Source organism: Anastrepha obliqua, chromosome 5, assembly GCF_027943255.1.
Source record: "Anastrepha obliqua isolate idAnaObli1 chromosome 5, idAnaObli1_1.0, whole genome shotgun sequence".
NCBI lineage: Eukaryota > Metazoa > Arthropoda > Insecta > Diptera > Tephritidae > Anastrepha > Anastrepha obliqua.
This window is the reverse complement of record NC_072896.1, coordinates 33,110,069-33,132,275: the sequence shown is the minus strand read 5'-3', so window position 1 is coordinate 33,132,275 and position 22,207 is coordinate 33,110,069. Positions and strand designations below refer to the sequence as shown.

The window sequence follows — 22,207 nt, the reverse complement described above, 5'->3', positions numbered from 1 at the left end:
TTTATCATAAAAGCAACATTCTTGTAATACCAATAGCACAAAAAAAAGAAAGAAAAAAACAAAAACCCAAAGAAAAAGACACACACACACACTCACATACCATTTATAGCGTTCTGTGTATGAGACGCAGTTGACTGGAGCATAAGATCACAGGAAGCGCAGCGCCAAGTGTGTATTGTTCTCGGTCAGTGACAATCAGGGCATAGCGAAATAGTGGCCCATAACAACTTTGGTACTTGCAGGCTTTAAAAAACATTTCAGAGACATTTGAATTGAATAATAAATGACAACTAATACTCGTATGGTGGAAAGTGGTGGTGATGGTTTGGCATACAAATGAATGATATGAACAATTAACAAATCAGAGTGAAATAAGATTACGAGGGTAAACATGTAAAAATACAGCCTGATACCCATTCCCGCGTGCTCCACGTTCATTCCCTACGTTAGCGGGAATACGCGTATTTACTCGCACTCGAAGTGTAACCAATTAAAAAGGCTATACATTTAGTTTGGAAAATTACTTTTATTCAACCGAAAGTAAAAAATGTGTAAAAATAATAAAAAATTAAGAATCAATTTACTTTTGCCCGACATGCCCATCTTTTGCCTTGACTATGGCCTTGAGACGGTCAAGAAACGAATCGCAAGCTGCCCGAATGTGACTTGCCGGTATTTTGGCCCACTCGCAGACAATAGCTTTTTTCAGCGCCTCGAGATTGGTCAATCTTTTAGTACGGCCTCTCAAAAATGGCCCAGTGACCCAAAGAGAATAATCCATCGGATTCGCGTCTGCTGAATTTGAGAGCCATTGTGTGAACGTTACGAAGTTCGGAACGTGGTTTTTTAGCCATCCTTGGTTCACTAGAGCTTTGTGAGACTGTGCCGAGTCCTGTTGAAATGTCCATGGCCTGTCAGCGAAATGTTTGTCTGCCCATGGCTTCAAAGCAACCTCCAGAATACTTTCCCGATAATATTTCGCATTTACCTTGACGCCAGTCTCGATGAAAACGATTGGAGACCATCCATCCGCGGTTACAGCGTCCCAAACCATTGCCTGCGGCGGGTGTTGCCTCCTGGTGGCCAATCGATGACTCAAATTCTCGTATGAACGGTCGGTCAAATAAACCCTATCGTTTTGGGAATTTACGAATTGCTCAATTTGAAAAATTTTCTCGTCTGAAAACACAATGTCCGGAAATTGACCGCTTTTGGCCAAGCGAAGTAACTGCATCGCTCTCTTAAGCCTGACTTGTTACTGCTTTGGTGTGAGATTATGCGCCTTTTGGATCTTGTAAGGCTTTACTTTGAGATCATTTTCAGTATGCGCCGGATGCTACGGTCAGATATTTTCATTCTTTCGCGATTTGATTGGCACTTCGTCGGGGATTTCGGTCAAGTCGCTTATTCATTTAACGAGTAATGGTGCGATAAACAAAAACTTTATTTACTTTGAAGTGCTCGAGCTCACGAACAATCGCTGGTTATGATTTTTCAGCCAAATATAATGCAATCACACTATTACGGCTGAAATCCATTACTGATTTTCTTTTTTCGCGTTTACTCGGCGTAATACCTGGACTCTGGCAGCATCCAACAGGAATGTAATATACTTAGTTTTGCCTTAAATTCTGTGACAATTTTTAGAATGCGTAAGGGGAGAACATATTCGCAGAAAAAAGTTCCGTTCTTTTTGCTTTTGTTCGTTTGCATGGTCTACTAATAAATTATACTCAGTTTCGTTGCAAATTTCGTTTGTAGACAATGGAGTCAGGAGCTAAGAAAACTCGTATTGCACTGATTGCATTGCAAAAGTGTGGTAAAAGTGCAAGTGAGATTTACGAATTGCTGAATAAACTTAATATTTCGAGTAAGTTTGCTTACCGCACGATCAATACTTTGTTTTCCAAACGTTTGAAGTGACAAACAGAAAAAGAATTGTTCGTCTTCGCGTGGTTCGAACCAGTGCAGCTATAAAAACCGACGAGAAAGAATTCGCAGAAATCCTCTTAGAAAGCAGAAAACCATGTCCAGGAAATGAATGTATCGACCAGGTCCACGCCAAGACTAATTAGAGATGATCTTCACATGAAAGCCTTCCGCCGCTTAACTGGTTATCTTCTGACAACGCGCTTGAAGAAAATTAGACTCGACAGATGCAAGCAGCTTCTTCGGTGACAGCGGTCAACGGCCATGAAGATCTTATTTTCACAGATAGGAAAATTTCCATTGTTGAAGAAGTTTTTAATAAGCAAAACGAAAAAAATTAATGCTAAAACTTCTAAAGACGTAAGAAATGTTGTTCCAAGTGTTCAGCGTGGCCACCATCCAGCTCTGCATTTCTGCGAAAAATTGGTGAAGACCGGGGCAAAACTGTACCAGGAGGATGTCTCAGAAGTCGTGGTGGAGCAGTTGAGCAGTACTCTCTTCAATGGAGAGCATTGGATCTTCCAGCAAGATTTCGCTTCAGCCCATAAGGCGAAAACCACCCAGCAGTGGCTAAAAAACCATATTCCTCGGGTTCATAGCCGCAGAAGATTGGCCGTCTGGAAGTCCAGATCTGAATCCATTGGACTATACAGTTTGTGGTCAGAATTGAAGAACTTGGCCTGTCAAGATCCGCACAGAAATATGCAAAGTTTTAAACAATCTTTGGTTGGAGCAGCGACGTCAATATCCATGGAAACCGTGCGAGCTGCAAGAGACAACTACTGAGGCAGACAGCGTTTAGATAGACAATAAACAACATTCATCGGGAGACTCTTATCACCTTCTTAAGCCCCTAACCACTAAATGGCGTAATCGCAATCCAACCACCACCAACAGCAGATGAAGAGCTCCAACTTCCCCGTGAGACCTGCGTAACATTGGCCAATTACCTTCTGCATATTGTAGCAGGCTAAACTCCTACTTATCTAGAAGCGACGCCGACATACTAAACATATGTCCTCACATGCTCTACTAAACCCACTCATTTAATACCCCTCTCCTTCTGGACTCAACCAGTCGAAACAAAAAGTTTCCTGGGCCTACCTTTATATGAGTTAGACGAATACTGCCGGTGATTTACACTACACTGACAGGGTTTGGTATTGCTGCTACAACAACAACAACAACAACAACAACAACAACATTAATTCCACCTTTCTTGCTAAATTGTCAATATCTTTAAAAAATACATGAAAACTTTTTCAAGCTGTCTGTAGATCCATACAATTTTATTAACGGATGAGGCCGACAAACTGCAAAGATATTTCAGATACCAGACATCACACCAAATTATGCCATTTTGCTGGAAACAGCAGCTGAACGAAGCCATTTTTATACATTGGGTCTTCGCTTCAAATATATTTTTAAAACTTTATATGAATATAAAGAAAGCAGACTCCCGCATAAATTTCCGAAAAACATTATCGCAATCGAATTCGTTATCGTGCTTTGTACGAGGCTGACAGGGTCTATCAAACCTTCACACTTTAAATAAAATAACAAAAGCAAAAAAAAATTTAATTAAAAAAAAAAATTTATTTAAAAAAAAATTAATTAAAAAAATATATAATTATAAAAAAAATGTTCAATTCAAAAAAATTTTATTAAAAAAATATATATTAATTAAAAAAAAAATTAATTATAAAAAAATATATTATTTAAAAAAAAAAATGCATTACAAAAAATTGTAATTTAAACATTATCGCAATCAAATTCGTTATGGTGCTGTGTACGAGGCTGACAGGGTCTATCAAACCTTCACACTTTAAATAAAATAACAAAAACAAAAAAAAATTAATTAAAAAAAATAAAATTTTATTAAAAAAAAAAAAATTCAAAAAAAATTTTAATTAAAAAAAAAAAAAAATTGAAAAAAAAATGTATTGTAGTTTCAAAAAATATATATTAATTAAAAAAAAATTAATTATAAAAAAATATATTGTTTAAAAATTCGTTATGGTGTACGAGGCTGACAGGGTCTATCAAACCTTCACACTTTAAATAAAATAACAAAAGCAAAAAAAAATTTAATTAAAAAAAAAAGAAAATTTATTTAAAAAAAAAATTAATTAAAAAAATGTATAATTATAATATAAAAAAAATGTTCAATTAAAAAAAATTTATTAAAAAAATATATATTAATTAAAAAAAAATATATTCGCCCCATGACACGAAAAAAAACATAGTTTTCACTTTTTAAATTTTTTAAGGTAATTTTTTACACAATCAAAATATAAAATAAACAAGTTAAATACTTAGTTACTTAATCGTTTTTGTAGAACAATTGTGAAAAAAATGTGAAGGGCGGCCCAAAATTAATCATCAACTTTGATCTTGAAAAACTTTTTTACTAAATAAAAAAAAATATTTTTAGTGAGAGAAATCTTTATTTTGACCTTTACGCCCTTCATTGCTCGGCTGCAGTCTAGTTCACAACAGTGTTGCCAGTCTATTACAATTGTAATATATCTATTACATTTGTTCTCAGTTTATTACGCTATTACACTTCATATGAAATCTATTACAATTTCCAATTCTAAGAGGAAACAGGAAAAAATTGTTCATGTTTTAAATTACAATTTCAGCCAAATTTTGAAAAAATGTTTTATAAAAGACGTTATCTTTATCCATCGCTGCTTATGTAAGTCCCATTGTTAACGAGAGAGGGCGAGCAGCAGCCATAAAAGTAAACATGATGTATACTAAAAGGACATATGTCTGGAGATATTTTTGTTTCATTCGCCCTTTTGACAATAATTTCTCCGCTACTCCACATCGTCAATTTTGAATATGTATAACAACACGATACAACACGTTGCAACTTGCAACGTGCGCATTGGCCATAAAGGCTTAAAATATTAAGCCCGCTAATGTTGGAAGAATATATGTTAATTAGTGATATCCTGTGTTACTGACTGTGTTATGACGTTTATTTGACTCTGCCTTTCTGAATGAGCTTTACTGCTTTGTTAGAAGTTTATTCAGTTCGAGAATTGTCACTGTGATGAGCATGTCAGTGTGATAGTGAGTGTTTTGTTTTCGTTTTATTCAATTAAATCCTGTTGATACATCAGTATGGAAAGGTAAGTGTTTCTGAACATTTTCTCACGTGAAATAATTGCGGGTTATTTTTTCAATGGACCATGAACAAGAATTTAATATAAAAGAATATCTACATGTATGTATATGAAGGAATCCGTATTTTGTCTTGCAGATTTATTATTAAACGAAAATTAGACTTCTGTTAGGTGTTTGGCCGAGCTCCTTTTCCTATTTGTGGTGTGCGTCTTGATGTTGTTCCACAAATGGAGGGACCTAAAGTTTCAAGCCGAACGGCAGATATTTTTTATGAGGAGCTTTTTCATGGCTGAAATACACTCGGAGGTTTGCCATTGCCCGCCGAGGGGCGACCGCTATTAGAAATTTTTTTTTTTTTGTTTTTTTAATTTTGTTTAGACTCCTATTACGGAGTACAGCAATCTATTACTTTTTTGATCATCGCTTTAGTACGCTGCTGCGATTGGTTCTGGCAACACTGGTTCACAAGTGTCAAATACGATTGACGTGCGACGGCATTTGTAAAAGTTCTAAATTCTATATAAAAGAAATACATTATAGAAAAATAAATGCATTATCTGTAGTTGTTGTTGTAACAGCATAAACATTCCCCACACATCCATACACGGAAAATGCTGCTGGAGTGACAGTCCTTGACTGAATATAACTTCGGGTCGTTTCGAATGTCTACAGTATTTCATTGTCGCGGAAAATCCCTCTGAAGTAGTTTACTACCAGAAAAAGCTGCATAGAAAGCATTAACTTCTTTGGAGTAATTTATGATTTAGTCACGAATTCCACATATTCCATATCATTTATTTGGTGTCTGAAAATAATATTTGATAATTAAGTAAAATAAATTGAAATATAGTAAAATAAATACTCATTCGACTGCTGCTGCAAATTGAGCACATCCACAACGAGGGTTAAAGTCTTTTGCGGAAAAGTGGCCCGAATACACAAACGAAACGCTGGGAAATGCATTTGCAGTTACCATGCACGCGGCCATCCACTTTTCTCGCATTTGTGTTGCGTTTGTTTCTTGAATTTTTGCTATCTCTAAATCTTACTCAAGCATCTTACTAAATAATAATAAAAGTGAATGCATTCTTTACGTGCATGAAAGAATGCAATATTTCACTTACCTTCCGGTTTATATTTTATTTTGAAATAAAAAAGAGCTCGCTGATGCTGACATTTTTTTTTTTCATTTTTTGTAAATAATATTTTTTTTTAAATAACCAGTCACGTTTTTTCTTTTATAGAATGAGAATAGCGCAGCTTACTTTCAAGTTTCCCAGTTTATGTCAAGTAGCGGCAATGGCAGCCAAGAAGAAAAAGAAATCAAACTACCTTTAAATTATTGTGTCATGAATCCCCCCCTTATTATGGGGCAAACTTAATGAACTTCTCTTCCCACTTTGATAGACGTATAAATTTTTGCACATGCGGAAAATTTTGTTATTCTTCTTCATTCAATGCAGACATGGTATTAAGTGCGTAAAGAAGAGTTAATACAAATTTCAAAAGCTTCTCTTCTGTGCATGGTTCTTTTTTTTACGAGATTCGTACATTTTTCCCCGTTGAAATTGAATTCCGATCGTAATCTATTTATTATCAACTTGAATGCAATCAAATTATCGGCATGACTTTATAATCATTCCAATCGTTTGCACACAGTTTCGTTTGAACAGAAGTTTCGCAACATGTTGCGCAATATGTTGCGAATGTCAGTACAAGAAAAGTTGAGAAGCTTTTTTATTATTTTAATTATGGGTATTTAACTTAACATTTTTCCATGACAAATTCAATCTTTGATGATGCATAAATGTACAGTGGGTTTGTTCTCTAAACTGAAAGGAAATATTGGCAAAATTAGAACCCCGCTTCATAGTCACGAGTTCAAGCGGACCCGGTGGTCTAGAGCACAAAAAATTTCATTTCATTTGCCATTAAAAATTAAAAAAAAAAAAAAAAAACAAAAACGATGTTTGAACTTTTCGTGTTTATTACTACATCTATTGAGCATAATTTTTTTTTTTCAACTATATTTATTATTATAAAAATTATAGCTCAAAATGACCGCCTCGAAAAATCGGACCCGAACTGCGTAGGTGATTTTGACACTTCTACTCATCTGAAACACAAAATTTAAGAAGATTCCTAATCTAAAAAATTACAAAATGGCCCCCTTTTGAAAAAAAAGTTCGTAAAATCGGATCGTTTTTCACTAGTTTTATTATGTAAAAAATAGGAAATTATTTAAACAAAACTATGATTCTAGTTCCGACGATAGCCAAACATGTTGTGAACAACATATTCAAATTTCAAGTGATTCGGTTGAATTTTTTTTTCATTCTCTCCGAGCCGAAAAAAGTCGTTTCCAAATAAATGAGCTTAAAGTTTCACCCATGAGGAGCGGGCAGACCGCTCTCTATCTAGTTAGTGGGCTGTAGAAGCTATAATATTGGGAATTTCCGAATAAAAATTTCACAGTATATTTTTAAAATACTATACTTTCGATTTTTTAGAATTTCTAGACCAACGGGTCCCGTTAATATAAAAGATGGATGTACTTTAATTAATTGACAAAATTTATGATTTTTAAGAAAAATATTGCAAACTAAAAATACTGATATATTTCAGATTACAATTTATTTGATACAACTGAAAATATTCTTAAAGAATTTAAAAAATCTATGTTAAGTTTAAAAATCTAGAATTTTTTGCGAGTGTTTTGCCTTAAGAAGCGCTTAGATCAGCGGTGGCATTTAATTGACCAGCTTTTGTGAGTTTCTGGAGTGATTTTCCGCTTTTACTCTAGTAGCTCCTTCTTCAACACCTCTTTGGTCGAAATATAGTAGCACCGAATTTTTTGTGAAATATAGAGGACAAATTTTCAATCGCTTTCATATCAGGAGACAATCGCTGTCACCGACAGTTCCATAGGGGCCGTGATTGTATGTTAGTGGATTTGTGTTTTGGGCTATTAGCTTGGTAAAATCAGAATTTGCCGCTTAAACTTAGTTTCTCGCAACTTTGGATCAAATTATTTTTGAGAATATCAAGACACAAATTTTGTCCATATCCTTTCAATAAACACTAAGTTTGCTACACCGATTGAGGACGTACAGCCCCAAACTATTACACTACCTCCGCCATAATTTACAGCAGCTTATCTTTAAGGTCCAAGGTTATCTTTATTACGCTTTATATTCCGCCACCGGAGTCAAAAATGCGAAATTTAGATTCATCAGAAAATACAACCGTGTTCCAAAAGCCCAAAGCCTTACAAACATGCTCCTAATATATCTATATACAGTTGAAGCTTACACCCCTGTTTTTGGGGGGTTTGGCAGCTCCTCCTCCAATTTGTGGTGTACGTCTTGATATTTTGATGGAAGGACTTACAATTTTACGCCGAGTCTGTGCGGCATATGGTTTTTATGAGGAGTTTTTTCATGACAGAAATACACTCGGAGGTTTACCATTGACTGCCGCCAACCTATTCGGCTATGGCGGTCGAATTTCTCGAACTCTCGGATTTTTTTGCTAATAGATGACTTCTTATGAACTCGCTCACGAGACACGTTACGGATAGTTTCGGTACTGACAGCCATTTCAGGTGATTCGCGTTTCACGAACTTTGTTCGAACTGCTTAGAGATTAATTTAGTCGTTGAAGAAGATCTATTACACCCACAGAAAACAACTGCTTGGTGTGGCCTATGGTATGGAGGAATCATTGGCCTATGTTTGCACAAAGATGAGGCTGGCGCCGGAATCCCAATGTATGAGTGAATGGCGAATGCTAAGGAACCATGAGAAACCTACTTTTTGATGCCGGAAATTGAAGCCCGTAATCTTCAAAACATTGGGTTTCAACAAGGCGGCGCTACTTGTCATACAGCCCGTGAAACAATAGATTTACTGCGTCGTTGTTTCGATGAGCAGTTTATCTCTCGTTTCGGACTAGTGGATTGGCCGCCAAGATCGTGTGATATCACATCTTAGGACTTTTATTTGTGTGGGTATGTAAAGCCTAACTGCTTTGTGGATAAACCAGCTTCAATTGTGGCATTGGAAACCAACATTACTAAAGTTATTCGCGAGATACCGACCATGTTCTTCAGCGAGTCATTCGAAATTGCCAAAATTTGAAAGAGATTATCTTAAAGAAATACAGGGTTTGATGGAAAGGAATGAACCTTGCCGCGCATAGCGTCTGCCAAGCGATCAACCGAATCGGCTGGTGGGGGGAAATTATCGTTGGACCTTCCTCTTCCACTAGAAACCGGTTAGGATTTTGCAGTGGCGAAAGTGCAGCGATCGTCATCTGTAAACGCGGAATTTTACAAAGAAGTGCTCCTTCGGCTGCAAAACCGCGTCGCCCGGGTTCAGCCCGACCTCGTCAACAATTGGACCCTTCATCACGACAATGCGCCGGCGCACACCGCCTTTCTCTACACCTCTGCATTGGCCAAGATGGGGGTTCCGGTGCGTCCCCACCCTCCCTACAGCCCAGACTTGTCCCCTCTGGACTTCTTCTTGTTCCCGCGCCTTAAAAGAAAGCTGAAGGGGAGGCGTTTCGACTCTATCGAGGCAATCTAAAAAACTGTGACAGCCGAATTGAACGCGATTCCGGCGGATGAGTTTAAAAAATGTTTCCTACAGTGGAAGGACCGCTACCAGCGGTGTATTGACGCTCAATGGTCCTATTTTGAAGAATATTAGTTGTATAAGTTGCTTAAAAAATAAGGCTCATTACTTTTCAATCAAACCCTGTAAATGCTATGACTGGTTCTACAGAAAAATAATAAAGATTGCCCAATCAATTTGAATTTTCGTTGCTTTATTTCAATTTAAAATCCGACAGTTCTAAATCGATCACCCTTTACTTGCTTTTAATAACTATAATATATTCTGAAATTATTTTCAACTAAATATTTTAAGCTAAATTAGAAAATACGATCATTTCAAAAAAAGCTGATATTTGATGTTTGGAAAACAACAGTAAAAAATTTACTTGCCAGGCTTTCTACATTACATGGTACTCTGGTAGATAAACACTGCTTGTGTCAGCTAATATTTGTTTACGTTGATGAGTAATTCCACTACTAGCCTCTCAACTTTACCACTTCATAGCCACATCGCAAATGCCGGAATTTCATAGATTTTAATACAAAAAAAGACAATCATTTAGATTAATTTTTTTTGAAAATATTATGTAAGTAGTCAGTCACCTGGACAAATCACTCAGATTATTCAACAGAGCCACCACCTCTTCTTTATATTATTACTTATTATTATATGTATGTGGGTATGTTTGTTCGTATGAGTGGGCGCTTATAAGCCTGATTTTGTATATTTGGACAAACAGCGCCAAATAAATGCAAACGCGAATAATAGACACTAATAGACGACAGCTTTCTTTCTTTCTTTATTTATTTGTTAAGCACAATTGAATTGCGATTAATGGATTATTTCATGCCCATAAGTGTGTGTGTGTGTGTGTGTGTGTGTGTGTGTGTGTGTGTTTAAGTATATCTCATAGATGTTAAAAACGGTCATTGTACATTGACTGACACCAGCTTCAACTTTGAGCGCTCTGCTGCTGCTTATTAGATTGCTCGTGAATTACTTTTCATATGAACTATACTTATCTACATGCATACATACATACAAATGTAGAATGTGCTTGTATAATTTGAGTAATCACTTTATATTACGCTAGAGTACTAAGTAGTACAAGTTTATATCGGATCACAAGTATCAGCACGCGAATATTAACCGCGCGCTTGTATTCAATCGGATTCTTTGTACAACTGAATTTTATAGTCTGACAAGCCAGTCTATTTAGTTGGCGGGAGTGTTGGACAAGTAAAAAAAGGGGAGATAAAATATTAAAAAAAAATTATAATAAAAAAAAAAAAATCAGCTTAGAAATAAACTCATATATGTACATACAAACATTCATACATGCATTATGTTTAATGTGTGCCAGTCGTAATTATGTACACATGTAGTTAACATAGCAGAAACATGCGAGTATTCTAAAAATTTTGCTTTTCACAGTTTTCTGGACTGATAATACGCAATAAAAGATTGACTGTCATACGTGCACTTGATTTTAGTTTTATTTTGATTTTTATTTAATTTTTTTTATTTTTATGATACGCGATTTTAAAGCGTCCACGCATGCACTATCTGACGCCCGATCCTCTTCATGATATTCTACATAAACACGTCAGTATGCATGCACATTCTCAAGGCATGATATTTCGCTGTATTACTAAAGTTTTCCAGGAAAATACGTCACCATAATATACAAGCACAATGTTACCACGAATCGAAGCTTAACGACTCAGTTATGGCGCACCTATGTAAAAAAAAAAATTAAAAAAGAAAAAAACTACTTTTCAAGTTGTTCAACAATGGACAGAGGCAGCAAGGCTTTGTAAAATTTTCTGCTAAGAAATAGCTTTAAGAAAGTTTATTATTAATCAAGTACAGTGCCTTTGAAAATCGAGTTCCTATTGTTGTTGCCACAGTTGGATGAGGTCTCCTGGCAGAACTTAAGGGGACCCGGTGGTCTAGAGCACGAAAATTTCACCTATTTTCACGATTTTTTTGCCATTAAAAATTAAAAAAAAAAACTATATTTCAACTTTTCGTGTTTATTACTACATCTATTGAGCATACAAAAATGTTATTTTTATTTTATTTTAAAAACAATATTTATTAATATATTATAAAAATGCCGCTGAAGATGACCCTCTCGAAAAATCGGACCCGAACGGCGTAGATGATTTCGAGAAACACAAAATTCTTAATCAGAAAGAGTGCAGTTGTGGTCAGAACTAGAACAAATCTAAAAAATTACAAAAAACAGTACGTAAAATCGGGTCGCTTTTGAAAAAAACAGTACGTAAAATCGGGTCTTTTTTCACAAGTTTTTTAGTATAAAAATAGAAAACTATTTAAATTAAATCATGATTCTAGTTCCGACAATAGCCATACATGTTGTGAACAACATATTCATATTTCAAGTGATTCCGTTGAATTTTTTTTTTTGGTCCCTTCCGTGCCGAAAAAGTCGTCTCGAGATAAATGAGTTTAAAGTTTCGCCCATGAGGAGCACACGGACCGCTCTCTACATAGTTAGTGGGCTGTTGAAGCTATGATATTGGGAATTTCAGCATTAAAATTTTACAGTATATTCTTAAGATACTATACTTTCGAAATATCGAAGAAAACAAAAAATTATTTTATGAGACTTTTAGACAACCAAGTCCCCTTAAGTAGAAACTCTATAATTTATTAAAAAGAGTTCGATTTCGCTAGAGAACAGGATAGAAATTATACAATTAAAAGCTACTACTAAAATTGAAAATTCGTAAACAGTTTAACAAGTGTTTGGCTATGTTCGGTTGTTGTAGCAGCATAAACATACCCCATAAATGTACGGGGAATGCTGCTGGAGTTACAGTCCTCGGCCGGTAATAAATTCGGGTCGTTTCGGTAACTTATAAACGTCTGCCGTTGGAACGGGTTATTTTCGGCAGCTTTAATCGAAAAAAAAAAAATATTATTTGTAACAACATAAGACGTGTTCATAAATGTTAGGAGAATACTACTGAACAGGCAGGAGAATGCTACAGCGGGTCATCTTGGAATAATTGCGTTCAGAATATTGTAGGAGCTCAAACTCCTAAATATATAGAATCGAAATAGTTATAATTTTTTAGATTCTTGGAAACTGGGAGACTGCTGCGCACATCTTTTTTTCGTCTCATATTTGATGTAGCGTGCATTAATTGGAGACCTCATCACAAATATGCTTTTGCTTTCGAGTGTATACAAAAGATCGTCCTAAATATGTTCTTAGCCCATGAATTTTTGTGATCCCATCCTTCCCTATAAATCCCGTATTTTTTGTTCCAATTCCAGAAAATTTGTTATTCATTTAAGTTTCAAAAGTGCCGCCCAGATGACAGTAGTGAATAATTCCTAGACGTCACCTTTGTTATGCCATCTTTGACATTCGTCAAGAAGACAGATGTACTATATAATTTTGGGCGATAGAACAACGCATTAAAATTATTGAAACTTATTATGGAAATGGTCGATCTTTAAGAACAACATATCAAAAAACTAAAACTCGTGATTTTTCGGTGAAAATATTCATATGAGTCTACAACTCTCAGGTTGGTGAAAAAATTTGAAGAAGCTGGTTCTGGCGAGGACAAAAAAAGAAATGACAGCTCAAAAACTGGACGTTCTGTTGAGAATATTATTGCTGTAGCGCATAGTATTGCTGAACAACCTTCAAAACCTTGAATAAAAATAGAGAAACCTGAAAGAATCTAAGTTTTCACATGTTTTGTTTTAAAATAACAACTAGGCGTGCCTTTTGAAAGACCCTTTATAAGATTTATGTAAAATAATTTAAATAAAAAAGTGAGCTTTAGCCTAGTTCCTGCATTAGCTAGAACCCGAGAGGTTAGAATGTCTCTCGGAGTTAGAACTTCAGAGCTTACATAGATTCGTAAAGGACGTATGGGTCAAGCTCCATCTGGTACCACTAAGGACCAATAGGTCTATGTGGTGGCTTTCAGCCAGCCAGGTCAACCTAAGTACAACTAAAGCGGATTGATAACTGGACTTAATTCACAATTTTTGATAGGAACACTGCCCAAAAATAACAGCTAATATCTATTGGGTATGAAAAATAATGAAACTTTTAAAGAGAAGAACAAGAAATACTGGATGCAATGCTAGTTTGCACTAATACGTTCGAAATTTCATTAATTGTTTTGATATTTCGGAGTAGTTTGAGAAATTGCAATTTTTTAAATAAATAATTATTTTTTTGGTATACGGGCTGCTATTACCCGTATTTGTTGCCTCCGGTTCATCTTTTATTGATAAAACTACACCCAAAACAAATCAGCTGTTCATTAAAACGCGTAATAACCGTCTGCCATACTACAATTTTAATCAGAATTAACTGTGCCGGTAATACCGATTAACGCAGCCGTCTGCCTAGGCTATTAATAATCGTTCCGAGTAACTGTTCATCATTTAATATTACAGTGCACTCGCGATAACTCGAACTAATTAAAACAGGCGCTGTTCGATTTATCGAATTTGTTCGACTTATCAATTGAGTGTGCTATGTTAAAAAAACAGTCATCGATATCGATTTTTCGATCGATTATTGAAAATGGAAGCCAGTAGAAAATTTCTGTAGAATAGTTTCGTTATACGAATTACATTTTGGTCCATTGGCTGGATCAATGGTGTCGCATTCGGCGGCATAAACATAGTTAAAATTAAACCATCCTCGGACTTTAATTCGATTTCGTTGGGATGTGATGGGGCATTATCAATTAGAAGAAGAGCCTTCTCAGGTAGTCCCCCATCTTTCAAATATTTTCTTACCTAAATATTAAAGTCATTTAACTTGGTTAAAAAAATTGTTTTAATGAATCTGGATTTTACCTGCGGCACGAACGAATTATGAAACCAGTCTTTGAAAATCGCCGAAGTCATCCAGGCTGATGTGGAATTTTTGTACTCCACCGGACAGTTAAAATTTTTGAAAACACGAGGATTTCTTGCTTTGTGAATAACGAGAAGTTTAAGCTTATGGTTGCCGGTAGCGTTAGTGCAAGCCATAAATTGCCTTATCTTTCTTTTTTATAAGACTTATGGTGGACTTGGCTACCCCCTATTCCTTCGCTAGAGAAGTAACACTACGTCCACGTTTAATTTTGTTAAGGACCTCAGCCCTCTCTTTTAATGTTAAACACTTCAACCTTTTACGATCCATTACTCACGTGCACTGATACACTACAAATGACAAATTTAAAGCAATTTGGTCAATGCAAGATGTTATTCCCAGAAAACTAACGGGATATTAACGCCGAAATATTCATATGGACAATACACTAGTATACATATAATTTATATACATATACTATTACATATGTATCTATGTACAAAATGTACATGTTTGAAAAGAATGTGTGTACAAATAAATTTGTTTTTTTGTTCGAGTTATAGCGCTTTTTTATTGTTCGAGTTACAAAGAAGTCAATAGGGGAAAAAATGTGTTCGAGTTAGCACGTCGTTCGACTTAGCGGCTATTCGAGTTACCGCGAGTGCACTGTATTTTTAATTCTAACTCTTTAATTAATAGTTTTTTTTTTTAACTCGCTAGTTCCAAAACTCTGGCAAGGTTGGAGAAAATATCTAAAGGGCACATAAACTCACATTTAAATTTAGCGGCGCGAGAATTTAACAAGCCGTTAAAGAGAACAAAATGTGTTCATCGACTTCATGCACTCATCTGTAATGTTGTTGTTGGTGTTCTAATAGCATAAAACATTCTCACCTTTTTTTATGGAATTTTAAAAAAGTAGCAGTTCTTTCCCGGATATGAATCTGGTCCATTCTGGTAATGTAGAACCAACTGCCGGGGTAATGTAATGTTAGAGGTTTGCAGAGAAAACCATGCCTGGGCCATGCCATGTGGCTACTCTTGAAATAAAAAAAAAGAAACATTATCCGTTCCTCTTGTGTTGAGTGCTGCAAATTTTTGATTTTCATAGCAAATATTAAAAACAGAAGTGCATTTATAAATGCTTTTAATTTCCTTCGGCCACTCAATTATGCATATGTGTGGATATGCATTTTCGATTCGCCACATTCCAAGGCATTCCACTTAACTTGCCGCCTAAATAGCCCCCACTGCATAACTTCAAAGCGGTGCAAGAAGCAACCATTCAAACGCGAGCATTTTTTTCAAGTTTGGCCTGTTTCATTTGTGTGGTACCCTTCACCAAGTTGCACCAGTTGAACACGCTTTGTGAGCATTGTGACTGGCTGCAGCGCCACCACAGCAAGCAGCACTAAACAGCAGCAGCAGAGCACAGTCAAGTGGCACCCGCAGTGGAAATTGCTTGTTTAGCAGTAGGACGTCCAAACCGCGTCAAGAGCGTTGCGGTTGCAGCGCAGTCTTTATTAGCGACAATGGTGCGCAAGGGGTGTTGTTGGCAGTGCCAACTACAGTGGGCTAGCCCACCTATGCATGTATGCCTATACTAGCAATGCCACGAACACGAACACGAGTTGACAAACATTAACAACGGTACTTTCTATTTTTTGCTATTTTTGTTATACGTGCGAAAGTGGTAGATATTTTCGTTGTTTTTGCCACATTGTTGTTGCTATGAGTTATACATTTTCCATGTGACCATTTTTATTTTGTGATTGAGCGCAAAGTGTATTTGCTTTTTATACGATTATTATTATTAATATTATTATCATAAATGTTTCGTTATTCAAAAAGTAAATTTTTTCCATTGTGTACACAAAAAATTATCAGTGTTTTCGTACCGCGTGGCAGAAATCTATTTGCATCGCTGTTGCTATCAAACGAGTTTATATGTAAACAAATGAACATCGCCCACCGACCTAGCGTCCTATTACAACAAGAGCAATAACAAATTCAGCCTTGTCGTTGCTTTTGCTTCTCTATTTTTATTAATCTTTGAGCTTCACTTTATCGTCATTTCATTGTTTTGCTGTTGCAACTCAACTTGCTTGTAATCGCATTGCCAGTCACTGTCACTTTTCCCCACCAACGGTTATTTTCCTCTCTTCGTTTTCCATGCATTTCTCTTGCCTTCCTCATTCACTTTTTTCGGATTTTCTTATACACATCAAATTTTTCCTTGTTTTATAATATGTCAGCTGGTGACGTCGTTAGGAGAAAAACTACAATAATTGTATTTTTATTACTACAAAATAGCAAGGTCCAAATGAAAGCTAATAAAAAAAAAATATAAATTTTTGAGAAAAATAATGACTTCATATTTTAGCGGGTTAAATTATGGGTACTATTCGTCCGCTACTGACAATGCACTTGTTCCGTAATATATTTTTATTCGGCCAGCAGTAACACTAATACATATTGTGCGATTTTCAGGAAAAACTGCTGATGTGGCAGTTCTTCGCCAGATAAAAGTTAATTCCGGTCGTTCCAGTGATGAAAAAAAAAATGGAGCAACACCGACACAATTGAGTTCTGTATATTGGAGAAGGTTAAGCATCTACATATCCAGAATTGAACCCGATATACTCCGGTCCGGCATGAGTTGATACTTAGTATAAGACGAACCACCTCTTCACACAGCCGTTTAAACCGACCCATTCAACACCACTTTCCCCCTTTTCTCCCACCTCATTAAAATTGGCCGCTTGCTGGGCCTACTACTATCATCTTTCTACGACGCACACTGGGGATTTTTGTACAGAGTTGCGGAAAAAAGTATACATCCCAAAAAATATTTACATTTTTACTACTAACGAAGTTGTATATATTTGTGTATGAAAAGAACATGTTTAAAAACTAGTTTTTAAAAAATTTGTAAAAAACAATTTTTTTTTAATTCATAAATTTTAATTTTTTTTTTTTATTAATATAAGCCAGCAAATATTTACGCACGGGATACATGTAAGTTCATAATTCTGAATTACCCTCAAAATGTCGAAACAAAATTAAAAGTGTTTCGTTATCATTATGCACGCACTAGAAAGCGTTTAGTTATTATCATTGCCAAAAAATAATCAGTGGCGCCTGGTGGCACCTGCAATTGATTAAAACTGAAAGAGACGCTATTAAGCTACACGTTGATACTAGTTTCTGACCGTAGGTAAATGTAGCTCAACTTGCAGATCCAAGAATATGAAGGAATATGATTTTTGTTTTTTTTTTTTGTAAAATTAATTATAAATAGATAATCAAATGCTTCACAGCCTTTGTTCTTCCCGCTAAAATATATATTATAAAAATATCGTACCCTAAATAAAAAATAAAAAATTGGAAGTCGGCTCAAGAAAAAGGAAAAAAAAAACCACCTTGGGCTTTGAAGTTTTTTCTTAGTCAGTTCAATACTATAAATATGCTTTTGACATATCTATAAAAAAAAAAACTGTAAGTCGAAGTTTAGTAATTCTTTTTGATTTTATTGTTGGTTCTATTCTGGAATTTAGAAATACCATTAAACAATGCGTCGGTGATATGTTGCAAATTTGGCTTTCTTCCGCTAAATCCCCAGTGTGCGACGTGGTTTCATCACTTCTAACAGGAATTTCTAGGTTGCTACAAAAACAACAACTACGTCAATGGCAACACGTATTGGAAAATCGACCTAGACCACATCTCTTTGTGGCCAGCATGACTCGTTTGAGAATATTCTAATCCTATGTAGATGCCCTTTTAATCTCTAATGATCTGTTAGGATTTTTGTAAGTATTCTTAAGTTATTGATTGAGATGTTAATGAGGTTCTCAAACATTTTTTTAATTAGAAGGCATCTCAATCTTACTTTGTTTGTCATAACCTCCTTCTGAGCGCCACTCGATAATTTTTCTTAGCTTTCCTAAACTTTTCTTAGAAGACCCGAACTCTCTTACTATGGTTGTTGTTATTGTTGTAGCAGCATACGGGGAATGCTGCTGGAGTGCCAGTCCTTGGCCGGATATAAATCTTAGATGTTCCGGAAACGTAGAACCGACTACTGTGGGAACGGCTACCTTACTATTCTTTTTTTCATTGTGTTGGACTAAAAAATCGAAAAAAATATTATGGCATATTCTAAAAGTACATCACCTTAAAAATATAAATTCAAAAAATCATATAGATCGGAGCACTAGAACTAAAGTTATAGACCGTGGAAGCACGCGACCTTATCCATAAATGAAGTGCATGCAAATCTTTAGACGCGATTATCTCAAAGTCGTGTTTTTTGAAAATTACCGTCGCGGTGATCATTATTTATCAAAACCTATTTGACCGATTTACATAAACTTTTTTTTTAATTATTCGAAGTTACAACCTCGTAAATCTGAACGGTTCAGTGTTTATAAATATTTGCATAGTTCGCTGGAAGTAATTTTTTTTAATTTTTCAACCCCTCAAAATCGTTTTTTTTGGTGCAAAGCGGTTTTCATATCCAGACTAATTTTTTTTGGGTAAATAGGTAAACTGTTCAGATTCACTAAAAACATTTTTCTACAATAATAATTTTTTTATTTATTTCAGTTTAGCTGCTCATGCGCTACGGTGATCACCGCAAGCCTCTTCTAAAAAACGGCGTGTCGGGGGAGGGGCGATATCAACAATAAAAGCACCAAAATGTATTCTTCGAGAGTTACCCTTCAGTATGATATATGCCTCATTTGAATAAAAGTTCTAAAACATATTCAAAAAAAATTATAACAATCGTCCATTTTTTCGGGCTCACAAGGTTCAAAACCCCTTAATACCTACAAATGGACTAATTAAGTAGATTGCTGCTTGGGCAATATTCCTGCTTGCCTGTATGCGAAAAAATCGAGTAGCTCAGGGATAGGCAGACTCGAATGGTGTGGGAACGAGGGCAAACTCCTTAAAAGTATTTCTTTCTAATTTATAAATTTTAAGATTTACCGAAGGTTTCTAATATACATGTTGTTGTTGTAGCAGTATACTTAACTTTTTCTAAATAATATATGGATAATTGACAATGCTTATATGACATTTTTTCATGCCATTTTTAAACTTTGATACAACTGTAAGACGCTTAGTTACCTTTTTTATACATTTTGAATTCAAAAGATTTATATAATACTAACTGCCAAATATTAAGCTGACTAATTGTTATTGTTATTTATGCGTTAATAACATTTGTCATAAAATAAAGCGTAAATGTAATAATATTTGACCTTTATTATTACACCCACGTTTCAAAATGGCAACTCTATTTGCCAATCATTTCGTTATTACTGCATGTTTATCTGTTGTGGCCAACACCAACACACACTACTCACTGAATGGGTAAATACGTCACACAATACGCGCAATACAGTTTTTCTTTGGGTGTAATTAATTTTTCGGTTTCATTTTAATGCACTTACAAAGTTGTTTGTGCTACTATTTTGCCGTTTATTTGCTAATGTTGAGCGAGCAGATAGAAATAAACCAACAACAAAGAAAACAGTAATTTCCACAGGCAATTCGTCTCAGCTGCCGCGCAACAGCAGCAACAACTTGTAGCGTGTGAGATGAAGTGGGAGTTAAATTTGTACGGCAGCAACACTGATGATGATGGTGGTGGTGGTGGTGGTGGTGGTGCTGCTGCTGCTGTTGTTGAATAAATGAATGAATGGAATGAGACGATAGATGGCTGGCTGGTTGGGTGACTGGCTTGCGTACTGCGCAACATGTATGCGGTGCAGCGCGGTACGGGCAAATATTCAAACAAAACATACAAAAAAAAAAAAAAAATTGTCCAAAGCGGGAGCAGAGTGAGGGCGTCGTTTGTATGCTATGTATTGCGAGTATAGCATTCATGCTTGTATTTCGCTGTTTGACGGGAAAACAAGTGGGCGAATTGACATTTATGTTAACTTTATTCAGTATTTTTTTGTTTATACGTATACCCCTTACGATTACTTTGAAGTTGTAAACGAAAATAAAATAATGAAAGTAGCTAATTATTAGTAGAGAATACCGTTAAATACGGAATTTATAACTTCTACCAGTAAATATATGTGAAATTAAAATATCTTTATGTCAAATATTTTGCATTGCACAAATTGCCGCTGTGACATAAAACACGGCGCATACTTATTTTTCGACCGCTCATAATGGGCATACGATTCTGGACAGATTTCAGAGATAACACGTTTGTGTGTGGATTTGACTAACTTTATTTTTGTTTCGGGCTTTTTACAACTGACCGAGTTAGCTTGAGAACCGCTTTTACCTCCACATCCGTTTACTCGAAGGTGGTTATTTTTTGCTTTTTTGCAAAAGGCTTGCGTACTAAATACATAGATACCAAAATTTAAAGCGACTCAATAAATCGACATTTTGATTGAATAACAAAAGTTTAACATTATGTGCTAAGGCACTTTTTTTAAGTAAACGGAAGTAATTAAGTTTCTCTGTGCATAAATTAACCACTATTCAAATGTAAATATCAACAGCACAATGCTTTTGATATCTATTTTGTTTTTGCTTATAAAAGATAAATACACCAACCTGTGTACACACTTTGCGCGCATAGTAAAAAAAAACACTATTATGTATTGTTAAAACATAAGATATTTTGTCTATTCATACTCTACCACCTTATTTGTTTTTTTTATAAATATTCCCAACAGCAGTATATCTGTGACAATTCGCTTCACGCACAATGGGTTAATAAGACGACGAAGGCATGCAGCGAACAAAATCGGAAAACTTCACAGGTAGATGTACTCCGGATTATTGTTGCTGCTGCTGCTGCTCTTAACCACTCTAACAAATAATGAACACTCTGCCAACGCGTTATAAAAATGGTGCAAATTTTCCACTCTTTTCACAATTAACCAATGCAACTATATAACTATTTATAAAATTTATATATACATATACTCGTACCGTTGTTCAATTGCATATTTCATTTGATATCTTCGCGGAGTTACAATAAAAAAAAAATTTCGGGCACAAGTTGTCTCTGCGCTGCTCTTCTGCTTCGCTGCCACTGCAAGCAACCGAACGAGACGGTACAACGCGCAAGGAAACACAAGTAGTAGAAATTACTAAAATAGTAGCACTAAATTCGCACGATTTCACATAAATTTATTGCACTGCACTACAATAAAATGCTTAAATTTCCATTCAATTTGTTTATTTTAAAATGCATTTAAAGCAAATAAATAAATAAAAAACGAAAAGAGCAGCTAAATTCTTTCCGTACGCGTCGACGTTTTCGTTTTCTTTTCACTGCTGCTGTCTACAGTGGTAGTGCTGCCAGAATGCTTGTGTTGGTGCGGAACGAGTGGAATTTGCTGAATGCTTTGGGTGTTGATATATGATGCAATTATTAGAATTTTGAAAAGAAAATTGTGATTTAGACAAGAAGAATTGAAAGTAAGCATTATTAATTTTTATTTAATTCAACAATAAGCAAATAGTTATGGTTAAAAATGTGTTTTTCTGTTGTGTGAAACTTTTTTGTAAAGTAGTGTGGCAGCGCTATTTGCTCTTTCGTTCCAACAGTCAGCAGCGCCCTCCATTGAACGTTGTAATGGAACATTGTTTGGCATTGCCAGTGTTAAGTAAA

General features: G+C 35.4%; 1 protein-coding gene across 6 annotated transcripts in view; it reads right to left on the bottom strand.

Moving 5' to 3' along the window:
- Positions 1-21,846, bottom strand: part of LOC129247753 (rap guanine nucleotide exchange factor 2) — a 42,565-nt gene extending 20,719 nt beyond the window's left edge. For all 6 annotated transcript variants that reach the window (XM_054887033.1, XM_054887036.1, XM_054887035.1 and 3 more), the window contains exon 1: positions 21,523-21,846. The gene's annotated coding sequence lies outside the window, so the exon portion shown is untranslated. The remainder of the gene's footprint in view (positions 1-21,522) is intronic.
- Between the last annotated feature and the right edge of the window lie 361 nt (positions 21,847-22,207).